Genomic DNA, 12137 nt, shown 5'->3' with positions numbered 1-12137 from the left:
AATTACTAGATTATGGCTTCACTGTTTGATCACTTTCCCCACAACCAATACGAAATGTCCATTGTTATTTTGGCTGGTGCTTGGTTAGGGAAAGAAGAGAGGTTCTAGTCAGTCTTAGGAAGGATGATATAAAATGGAAATCCAAAACTTTCAAAAGAAACTTCTTTTCAGAAAAAGAGAATCAATTTTCATAGCTTTGCAATAAGGTATCAAAGTATCAAATCTTTAGAATTCTTAATAGTTCAACAGCATTGTCCGTAGGAATGAATTTTGCTCGTAGTCTCCGCTTTCCACATTAGTGTCAAGAGCCTTGAATAGCAACAACGCAGTATAAATTTACTGCACCTGGCTTCTCTTCCTTTCCTTTTTTTTCCTTTTTATTTTTGAGAAGGGGAGGGGCAGAGGGAGAGTGAGAGAGAGAGAATTTTAAGCAAGTTCCATGCCCAGTGCAGAACCAAAATGGGGCTTGAGCTCACAACTCTGAGATCGTGACCTGAGCTAAAACCAAGAGTCAGATGCTTGACTGACTGAGCCACACAGGTGCTCCATCCCATCTTTGTTTTTAAGTTCTCTGCAGAGGAAGGATTTGTAAAGCAATATGGTATTAGTAAAATAATAATAATAATAATAATAGAGAAAGCAAGGTTTACAAAGTACTTTCAGAATGCTTATTTCATTTCAACTTCACGAGAATTTGATATATGCATTTTCTCCATTTTACAACTGAGGAAACCAAGAGCCAAAGAGGGTAATACCTTCCTTTGAGTCCAAAGACTTGTTTTGTCCTCTACTTGTTATTTGAAATATGATCCATGGACCAGCAGTATCAGCATCACCTGGGAATTTGTGAGAAATGAAGAATTTTAATCTCCTCCCCAGATCAAATGGATCCCAATCTGTGTTTTTAAGAAGATCCCTGGGTAGGGGTGCCTGAGTGGCTCAGTTGGTTAAGTGTCTGACTCTTGATTTTGGCTCAGGTCATTACCTCAGGGTCATGAGCTTGAGCCACCATTGGGCTCTGTGCTGAGCATGGAGCCTGCTTAAGATTCTCTCTCTCCCACTCCCCTCCCCCTCCCCCACCCCCCCACACACATTCTCACTTTCTCAAAAAAAAAAAAAAAAAAGTCCCTGGGTGATTTATATGCACATTAAAGTCCAAGAATTGCTCGTTTACCATATTGGAAAGTATTTTCTTGTCAGCTCAAAGTTAACTTGGCACAAGGACTAATGAGGTGGCCACTCTTAAGTTTTGGTTCAAATTAATGTCTCCTAATATCATTTTTGCAGAGGTTTATGGACCAAAAGAACCCAAAATTAAAAGTTCGGTGATAATAGGATAAGTTCTCTCTCTCTGTCATTTTCTTGAAGAGATATTGGATTTTATTCTGTAATATTCCAAAGACATGAAGTCAAACAACAAAAAAAGACATGTTAGCCAAAAAGGAGAAGTGATATACACTTGATGATCAGCCCAATTGAAATATTATTAATTGTATAGCTAGTCCACGCCCTAAATGCTTCAATAATCTCAGCTTCTTTTGTCTTCTACTACTTCCCGTGTCCCTCCATCATTTGCCAAAGCATCTGGATGATGAGCGGAGCTCTGCTGATCTCTGGTGCTGGGGGCAACTTGTCTTTCAAAACGTCTAAACAGATTCTTCCCAACTTGTATATATTAGGATGATAAATTCTGCCCATAAAATACATTTGGAAGGTTGCCACCGGGTATTCTTTTGTAAGAAATAGTTCGAGTACACAAGTCCCCCACTCAAAGGAAGAATCCCAAAGGAGACTACCCATGATCACATGAAAATCATGTATGTTCTGATCCACATCTGCCTTGATGCCAGGCCCTTGATCATTTTCAGTCATTCCTGGATCGTTCTTCAGGGCATTTTGGTGTTGTTTGTATGTGTAGGGGTTCAGAATATGTCACCCTAAAATATGCTACATTGGCATATTGATTATTTTGAATAAAGATAGTTAAGAAACAGTTTAAGAAGGACATTTTGAGCTTCCTCTGTCCCCCTGAAAGCAGGAAATAAATCTCCCATGTGAAAGATACACTCCCTGTACCAGGAGGATAGAAGACAACCTTAACACCAGAGATAGGGAATTTAGGGCCAAGAAGACTTTATAAACCTTGTTCATTCTTTACCATTTGCCACTCCAAGCCCAAACCCTTCTGCCTTGTCAATTCTACACAAACTTATTATTTCTTTGTCTAAAAAGTATAAAAGCTGCCTGCTCTGGTAACTTCTTTGAGTCTCATTTGAGGGGCTCCTATTCATGCATACATACGTAATTAAATTTGTTTTTCTCCCATTAATCTTTTTTATACAGGGGTGTCTTGGCCAAGAACATAGAAGGGAAGAAGAAAGTTATTCTTCCTCCCCTACAGATGCTTGTTTTTCTCATCTTTTCAGCTTCAAATTTTTCAAACCTAAAGAAAAGTGGCAAGAATAGTAAAAATCACTGATACATTCTTCATATAGATTTCTCCAGTTATTAAAATTTTGCCTCGTTTGCTTTCTCTCTGCCCCTTGTATCTCTCTCTCTCGCTCTCGATTTTGCTCTCTCCTCAAGTAAAACCCATTAAAACACGTTCCATAGAAAAATCAAATTATTTCTTTTAATAAAATCACACTGTCATGAATACACTATGCTAATTCCCCACTTTCAGGTCTAAATTTGTTCCCTGCATCAAATGGAGCCAAGTAAGCACAGTTCCTTAGACGCTGCTAGGGGAAGAGGCTGTGGACAGCACACACCCCATTGTCCCTCTCCTCCTCTCTTCCAGCCCTCCTATGGCATTGCTTTGATGGTCATAGCAGCACTCGGCAGGGGCAGGATCTTTGAAGAAGGAAAAGCAAGCAGCAAGGGCTATTTGCTGGTAATTCATATTTTGTATATCTTTGAGGGTAGCAAGTCTTTATTCTTTGAGAACAGATCATGCAATTTTTGAAAACAGCCAAAAATTACTGAGAACCCAAATTGGTGATGCTATTCTATGTCTAAATCATGGGCATCTCTGAAGTAATGGCATGTACACAGCCAACTACATTTAAATAGGTATAGCTTTCCAAGGTGACTCCTCGGAAGAGAACCACCTGTACCTTGGTATCTACATACTAATACATTTGTTTTTAAACATCTGTCTTCTCAGACACTATATGCTTCTGATGGGACAGAGCATTGGATAAGTTAAAAACCTGTCTAGAAATCAATTTGTCATTATGTATCATGAGCTCTAAAAATATTTATAACCTTTGCCCCAATAATTCCACTTTTAGGAAACTATACTAAAGGAATAATAAAATATGTGTTAAAAGATAAAAAACTCAAAGGTATTCATCACAGAGTTATTTTAAAGAGAAAAATAAAATGAACTCAACCAAAATTTTCCAATATAGGTAATAGACTAAATGATTTATGACAGTCTATCCAATGCTTAACCTAGTAACATAAAAAATTTATAATGTTAAAAGAAAAAAGCAAGAAATAAAACTATATACAGCACAATTATAACTAGGTTATAAAATATATGCATATAAAAGCCTGGAAGGAAATACAAGATAAATTAAGAATGGCTATCTTTAGTGGAAGTACCTATGGGTGATTTTATTATCTTTTCCTTAATATTATACAATAAGTATATGTTCCTTGATAATAAGAAAAAAAAATCCTTAAAAAACTCATTATTCAGTATTATTCTGCAGAGAAGGACCAATTCATATCAACTTTTCTTTGCCTATTTACAAAGAAAAATTATATATTCTGATACTTGCATCACAGATCATTGTTGCTGCATAGACGGAAGCCTGTGGAAGCATTTTATTTACAGAATTCCTGTGGCATAAAGTTTTTTATGACTACCTCTACCACACATCCCTGAGACACACAGTCTGGAGGGTCACTGAAGTAACTATTACACAGCACCAATTGTGATGTTTCACCTGCCTTTTTATAAATAACGACATGATACCATATGTGGGTTGGCCCTATTTTCTTTGCTTGTGTTCCTCATAACTGTCTTCTCCAAATGTTTGGTTTCATTCTTTCCCTGCACTTACAAAATATCACCTCATAAAGTATGAGGTGATCAGAGACCAGAGTCCCTTAAATCAAATGTATTGAAAGTTGAAAGACCACTGGCAGAACAAAGCTTTAATTTACAGTGGCTTGATTCATTGAGATGGCGTGATGGAGTCCAAGTTCAATCAGATATTTCACAAGTTGCCTGATCCACTGAGCAGTGCCCTGGGCTCCCGGACAGGGACACAAAGGACTATGGGGCAGCCTTGACAAGTCACAGATTATCAAGACAGAATGGACTGGAATGACACCTAGGGGCAGACTCCTGTTTTTGACAAGTCATGAAAGGAAGAGAAAATCAGAAAACAGACCCAACGAGCATCCCAAATTTATAAATGTAAGCATATCCTGCTTATACCTCAATGAAAGGAAACCAGAAACACTCAGACCACATGAGATAGAGCTCAAAATCACTCTCCACACACATTCTTTAATAAATGGCATGAGAATTTGAAAATTAACTATTGCTTATGTTCTTTCATTGTGATCGTCTATCAATCTGAGGCGAGGTGCAGAACAAACATGCATGAATAATCAAGACCTTTACTTTCTTTTTAAGTAAGTGTTTAGGGACATAGAAAGACAAATATTTCATAAGAAATAGTTAGACTGAATCCCTGATATTGATAACAAGTCTGCCTTTTCTCTAAGTCTTGTACAATAGGTTTATAGATATGAATAGCTGTGTCAGGCCCTACTTCCTCAAACCAGAGGGTAAAATTAGGGTAGTATAGCCAACAAAAGTGCAGCCCTAAGAACAGTACCTGTCACAGGGACCACTCAATTCAAGCCGGCTGATGGTGATAGTAATCATAATATGGAAAACACAATAGGCTTAGATTTTGAAGACCCTTGTTCAAGTTCTAGATCTTTTATAAAGGGAGATAATAAATCTTAACATTCTTAATGAGATTTCAGGAAGAAGCAAATGAAATAATGAAAGATGAAAGGATTTTTAAACTCTGAAACATTACCTTGCCTTTATTGACAACACACCATATGCTCACTAGGCATTGTCCTATTTAGTCCTCACTACAAAGCTGAGGCCAGAAATATTATTGCCCTCCCTAGATGAGGTCCAGAAGGTGAAGTAACTTCCTTATAGACAGAAAGTAGCAAAACTAGAGTTCAAACCCAGAGTTGGGACTTGATATATTTCTTCTTTGTGTTTTATTATATTACTGTTTTTAAGACCTGCTAGGTCCCAGGTAATATTAATATTATACATACCTGCGATTGCCCAAAAATGACCCCAGGAGCTTGCTCTGTGTCCAATACAGTAGCCATTAGCCAAGTAGGACTATCAAACCCCTGAAATGTGCCTAGCACAACCAAAGCACTAATTTTAATTTAAACTTTATTTTTAAAAAATTTTAAGTTAAATTTAAAAATTGGTACTTAATTTGGGTATTGGAAAACTTTGAAGTATTTATTTGGAACAATTTGGAGATGAAAATCTACTTTCTAACTATAAATTTTGTGAAATCTAAATACAGATCAAGTATTTCAAAGAAAATTTAGTGTCCAAATTGAGAGATTCTGTAAGTGTAAAATACATACCTGATGACTTCAAAGACTTAGTATTTAAAAAATGTAAAATATCTCAATAATGACTTTTATATTGATTACATGCTGAAATGATATTTTGGATATAGTGATTTAAAGAAAATGTGTTATTAAAATGCATTTCATATTTTTGTTTCCTTTTTCTACTGTAGTTAGTAACACACCCACACTTGCATATATGTTTTGCACTGTATTTCTGTTGATCAGCACTAGCCTGGATAAGTCAACTGGAACTGAGAGCTCTCCCCTCTTCCCAGCAGGTGGGGCTGACCAGGAACTTGGCCATCCTATCTTAGAGGTAAGTTACCATGGACCCCAGGTCCCTCTTGTTTTGTCAATTCTTCACAAACTTATTGTTTCTTTGTCTAACAGTTACAAAGGTGTAACTGTTGGTCATTTCTTTGGCTCTCCTATAGGCATAAAATTAAATTTGTTTTTCTCTGGTTAATCTGTCTTATGTCAGTTGAATTATTAGACTAGTCAAAGAACCTAGAAGGGAAGAGGAAGAAAGTTTTCCTCCCCTATGCTTGCCCTATAAAATGAGAGATCGAGAAGGAAGCAGGTCCTGCTCCTAGAATGTTCACCTTAAAATGTGCGCAGTGCCCTGCTCACAGCACACCTTTCTGTTCATGTCATCAACACCACATCTTGCTGAAACTTGCTTAAAGTTCCCCTAATAAAGCCTTTCTAACCCATAGAACTGTAGAATTTGCCTTGGCTCATGACAGATGGTGACCATGAAGGGAACCACCTTGCATAACAGGGGCTCCTGGGAATACTTGGAGAGAAAGATCTAGGAAAAGACTGAACTTCCTCCTAATAGGAAAATAGATACTCAAAGAACAATGAGATTTGTGATCTTATCGTAAATGTGACACATGTGTAATTAACACAAGAGAAGCCAAGGGCATACTGGTTACATCTGTTGTTCTCCTGAGGCACATTATCCCATAAAAACATAAGTGGCATTAAAGCGAGATTCCTGTACTAACACACAATGCTGCATTTAGCCCAGAATAAAACTGAAACACAATACAATTTATATACTCCAGGGACAGGGCAATTCCTATCCACCAGCAAGCATGACAGAGGGCTACCTACTGATGAGCAAATCTACCTCTGTTTAAATGCTAATTAAACATCTACTGAGAGTGTCCAACTATATGTCAGGACATAGGATAGACATTAAGACAGTAATGTGAAATAATATAAAAAGCATTGGTTTCTCATTATGTGATCCAGGTCTCAGTCTCCTAATCTGTGAAACAATGATAATAGTCCTCAAATGGGTATTGAGAGCCTTAAATTGATCATGTATTTTAATGACTTAGACAGGGTGTGACATAGTAAAGACTTTAAATTTCAGCTCCCTCCCTCCGAAAGCTAGAAGAGTAGAAAAGAGTCCCTGCCCTGAAGGAGTTAATGCCGTTGCCAGAGGAGCAGACCAGACTCAGTCCTCAGGGCTTCTCCTCCTCATTAGACCTAGGACAGCCCAGCGGTGGTGGCAGGAAGGAAGGAGGGCCACTGCAGCCCGTGGGTGTGAAGGTAGGACAAGAAGGGACAGGAATGTAACCCAGAAGACGTAAGAAATTGAACTGATCTAAAACGATCCCAGAACAAAAAGTAAGAATTCCCTCCTTAAAGATAAAATTGATTTTCAATTTGATTTCTTGTCATTTGCCTTTCCTAGAAATGTTTAGCACGGAAAAACCAACTATTTGAGGAATTTAATGAGCTATGTTCCAAATAATCACAATTTTAAACTGAATGTTTGTGTTCTACCAGAAACCTAGATTTTTGTGAAATGGAAACATGCCATCCCCCCTATACTTTACAACTAGGTATTCCAGGTAGGGTTTTTTTTTCCCCTTTTATCTCAAAATCTCAAATTTGTCCACCGCACTCCCTTTGTTCCCATGGTCACTGCCTGAGTTCAGCCTTTCTATCCTCTTTCTGTTAGTATTCCTGATGGCCCCCACTCTCCAGTTTGTCCTCACTCCAGTCCCTCTTCCCTGAGCACAACACTGTCTCAGGATCCCACAGTGTCTATGCTGCTTTCTACACTATCTGCAGCTCCCCATTTCGACAGATGAGCCCCGGCCACTTAGAACGCACTGGGACTGCATGACCTGTTGTGCCTAATTGCCTGCCCCGGGTCTTGAGCAGCCCTGACCCAGGACACCCCATATCTGGGACATACTGGGCACCACACCCTGGCCATCTCTGCTCTCCTTAACCTGCTCCCACTCTTCCCTGTGCCCTTCCCTTCTCTCTACCTCAACTTCAAAGCCTCAGCCCCAAATGTCGCTGACTTTTTAAAACCTTCATCCGTTCACTTCTCCCTCCAAGCCCTAGCAGACTCTTACACTTCCTCAGCATTTACAGAGAACTTTGTGCATACCGCTAGCACAACTCTAGTCATATCACATCAGATGAGAATGAACTGTATACACATTATTTTTCTCCATTACATTATTCTGAGAGGAAAGAACATCTTTTTTTTTTTAAAAAAGATTTTATTTATTTATTTGGCAGAGAGAGAAAGAGAGTACAAGCCCAGGGAGCGACAGGTAGAGGGAGAAGCAGACTCCCCACAGAGCAGAGCCAGACGCAGAACTCCATCCTGGCAGAAGCTTAACCAACTCAGCCACCCAGGCGCCCCAGGACATTTTTTTTTAATCCCTAATTTAATGATGGTGTGGGCAAGGTATCATCTTCAAAAATCAGGGCAGCTAATCAGTAGTCCTTTAAAGTGTCCAGGATGGAGTGAATGCCTCCAAAAATATTTATAGAAAAGAAAAAAATTAGAGACCAGAAAAGAAAAGGAAAGGGGGGGGGTGTTTAGCAATTAAATTTAAAATTTAACACAAGTGGTTTTTAGCCTAGTTCCTAGAGATGAAGTTGCTGTGCTGTGATCAAGGACAACCCACATTGTTTCTGTGAATGTCACTCACCCCATCTGCAAAGTGGAAATAATAGTAATAGATCCTACCTCCCTGGCACTGTTATGGGAGTAAATGAATTTCAAGAGTGGCTGTAAAATTCCAGTTTTGAATTGAGTCCAAGGTCATTCTATTTTTTAAAATGTCTTTTTCAGAAAATTGGAAATTTGCTCTAAAATTTTTTTGAAAAAATATTCTCTTTTGTTGAATAATGATAGGAGATAAAACAGGACACAGTTCCAACTCATCCCCCTTTATTAATGAATTAAGCCACATCAAAATGTAATAAAAAGGGTATAAGAGGCTCCTAAGAAGCATTCAAATTTTTATCCATCATTTTCCTTCCATAAAATGAGCATTTCTATTAAAATTATATTACATAAAAATGGAATTTTAATGTGTGGAGATTCTTTAAAATCACAAGACCACCTGGTAAAAGGCAGGCTTAACACTACTTTTCCCTCCATAGAAATTAGGAATGAAAGAAATAAAAAATGATTGAAATTAGAAAATGCAAAACCAAAATAGTCACAAAATAAATGTGCTCCCCAAATGTGGAAGTGTTAGGACATCCAACCTGAAGATGCCATTGTTAAGAGTATTAGGTTCTTGGTGGGCAGTGACCATGGGTGGTAAGAAGTTCCACATGGGTCATGAAAGCATATGGGTCATGCGGGAAGACGCAACTTCAGGGAAAGAGGCCACATCTGACCGGGAGACGGGGATTGTGACACTGCGGTTCAGTCAAAAACATGAATTCCTTGCCAACAAGGTACATGCCATGAGAGAGTCACAGTAGGCAAAAATACAGTAAAGTTGAAAGGATGGTTACTCCCAAGGGAAATGGGCTCCACAAAGAATAGGGAAAGGGTGCGTTTGGTAAAGATGTATCAATAGTCACTCTGTAATGTCATTTACAAAATACGATTATTGGTGATGAATAGAAAACATTTCAAATTGAGAAGTGTTGAGACAATAAGCATAAAAGCTCATACACTGTATTTGTAAATATTTTGGGGATGTGAATACTTATCTTGATCATCTCTGAAGAATTTTAATTTTTTCTCATTTATAATTTTAATCAAAGCATCGCTATTCATTTTTTCTTAACTCTTTCTTATAGGCACCAAATTTTAATATCTAACTCAATCTTTGGGAAAGAAACAGCATTAAGAACTCCCCTCCAGAACAAAACAGTGATGTTCTTTCCTACAAATAACCAAATCCAAAATCTACCAAAACAAAAACAAAAAGCCCGCACACAAAAAAAGTAACAAAAATCACATTCTAGGGCTTCAGTGCATTTAGCAGCCTTCACTGAGCAGCCTAATCATCCTTCAGCCTACCTTCAAAAAAAGTAACACCCTAGCTCATCAAAATATACATTTTCCATTTGCTTTTTTTTCATTAAAGATAACAAATAAAGAAAAAAGAAGCCTTGAAGAAATTCGCAATCAATTGCGACTCATTTTGATGTCATGTACAGCATACAGAGGTCAGGAAGGCTATTTGCAGCACACGTGACTAGGGGATATTGGTCTTCAAGGATTTGCTTTCTTCCAAACAGTGTAAAATACCCACAATTCCCAGTATGAAGGAACACAGACTATGTCCTTTGAGAATTCCATGGGACAGTACAGGCACCCGAGCTGTTCTTCACAGAGTGCCAGGGCTTCTGTCAAATTGACAGTTACCCTCTGTAAAATATTTCTCATCCTGTTTCAGTACTTTCATGGAGAGGTCAAGAGTCAGTCTATGGGGCACCTGGGTGGCTCAGTCAGTTAAGCGTCTGCCTTCGGCTTGGGTCATGATCCCAGGATCCTGGGATTGAGCCCCCACATGGGAATCTCTGCTCAGGGGGTAGTTTGCTTTGCCTTCTCCCTCTACCTGCCCCTTCCCCCTGCTTGTGCTCACTCTCTCTCTGTCAAATAAATAAAATCTTAAAAAAAAAAAAAGTCAGTCTGAGAAACTCCCATATGGAATCTTCTTCCAGAGATGAAAATGGCTGTCAAATCATTAATCACATAATCAAACTCTCTCCCTTCTTCGGTGTACCTCTTCAGTACTAGAATACAGTCTTCTATTAAAACCTGAGAGCAGTCTCCTTTAGGATTGTCTAAGGGGTGGCCACATGGTTTTTGCAAATGTTTCTTATATCCAGCAGTCACCATTTGGTCAATTTCTACAGTAGTGACCATCTTTGGTTTCGGTTTGCCTATTTCACATAACATGCGCCCACCTCCACCGCCTAGAATCAGTGTGTCTTTGCCACCATAGTCTTTTCCACTGGCCTTTTCCATACATGCCCTATATACACCCAAATCATCCTCCACCAGATGAACATCTCCAAATTGCCTCGAGTATAGAATTTTAATGTTCTTAGATGGTGAGTCTTCATCATACACCACTTCATCTATGTCACACCCATAACCAGGTGGCCTTCAGCAGTGAGCCAATATCAGTTGAGGGCCCCTCCTCCAACTATGGGCGGTAATCTCTTCACCCGCCCGGTACAGTCCTTACTCAGTTATTTCGTTCTTTCTTCTACTTCGTTCAAAAGACCATCAACTTCTTGGCCTTGCGAATCACCATCATAACTCTGAAGTTCCAACAACACCAATCCCAATCCATGTGGGTAAATTCTCAAATTGGCAAAGCTGCCATTTTCGTTTCTGTGGGTCACTAAAATAACCGTGGTCTTGCCAGGTGTGCCCCGATTCCATCGTCCCTTGCTCCTGGAAAATGGATTGGAGGCCCTTTTAGAGTGGTCTCACCACGAAGCATGCCAAGCATGAAGTCCAGTGTGCCAGTGCTGTGCTGCCGTCATGCGGAGGAGAGGCCCTGTGGCCTGCCTGAGGGAGGTGGCCTCGGGAGACTGGGTGGCAGTGGGGATGTCAGGCTGCCCAGGGAGTACCTCTCAGAAGAATTTTAATATGAAAAAAATAAAAGATAAAAAATGTATGTGAAAGCAGAAGACCCAACAAACAAGAGTCTTCCAGGGTCTCAGCCGAGTTCCTTGGAGAGGGCAGCACATCCATTGTCCCTCAGACACAGCTCAGGAAATAACTTTTCTTACACCAGCATCTCCCCCGTGTACTAGAAGAACTGGATCTCCTGAGGGATTTCATTCACTGTTAACAGTCTTTCATAGGCAGGAAAGATCTAGCTTAAAACCCTCAATGTACTTAAGAAATCTACAAGGCCACAAATCACTAGGACTAGAGTCTCCCGTTTGGCTTTCTAACCTCACTGTCAGATACCAACGCTGACGTCATTTTACAATTGCAATATTGTGATTTATAAGAAATACATATTTGGTCATTTAAATATATATTTTCCTTATCTATTTGCCTTCTTCCACAGTTCCTAACTCACAGCTCCAGAAAGCCTTGGAATTTCCTAAGTGTGAAGAGAGATAAAGTTGTCTTTATGTTAATGAGGTGACTTTTGCAAAGCACCAAAGGATGGAGTCTGGGGGCCAATGGAGCCAACACTGTGATCTGAGGGTTAGAACTTACAGTCCCACCCCCTGAC

General features: G+C 39.2%; 1 pseudogene; it reads right to left on the bottom strand.

Annotated features, from left to right (window-relative positions):
• Window positions 1-10144: 10144 nt before the first annotated feature.
• On the bottom strand, window positions 10145-11878 carry LOC113915945 (annotated as a pseudogene).
• Window positions 11879-12137: the final 259 nt, after the last annotated feature.

This window comes from Zalophus californianus, chromosome 1 (assembly GCF_009762305.2).
Source record: "Zalophus californianus isolate mZalCal1 chromosome 1, mZalCal1.pri.v2, whole genome shotgun sequence".
NCBI lineage: Eukaryota > Metazoa > Chordata > Mammalia > Carnivora > Otariidae > Zalophus > Zalophus californianus.
The sequence above is the reverse complement of the archived record's forward strand: the minus strand, read 5'-3'. Positions and strand labels throughout refer to the sequence as shown.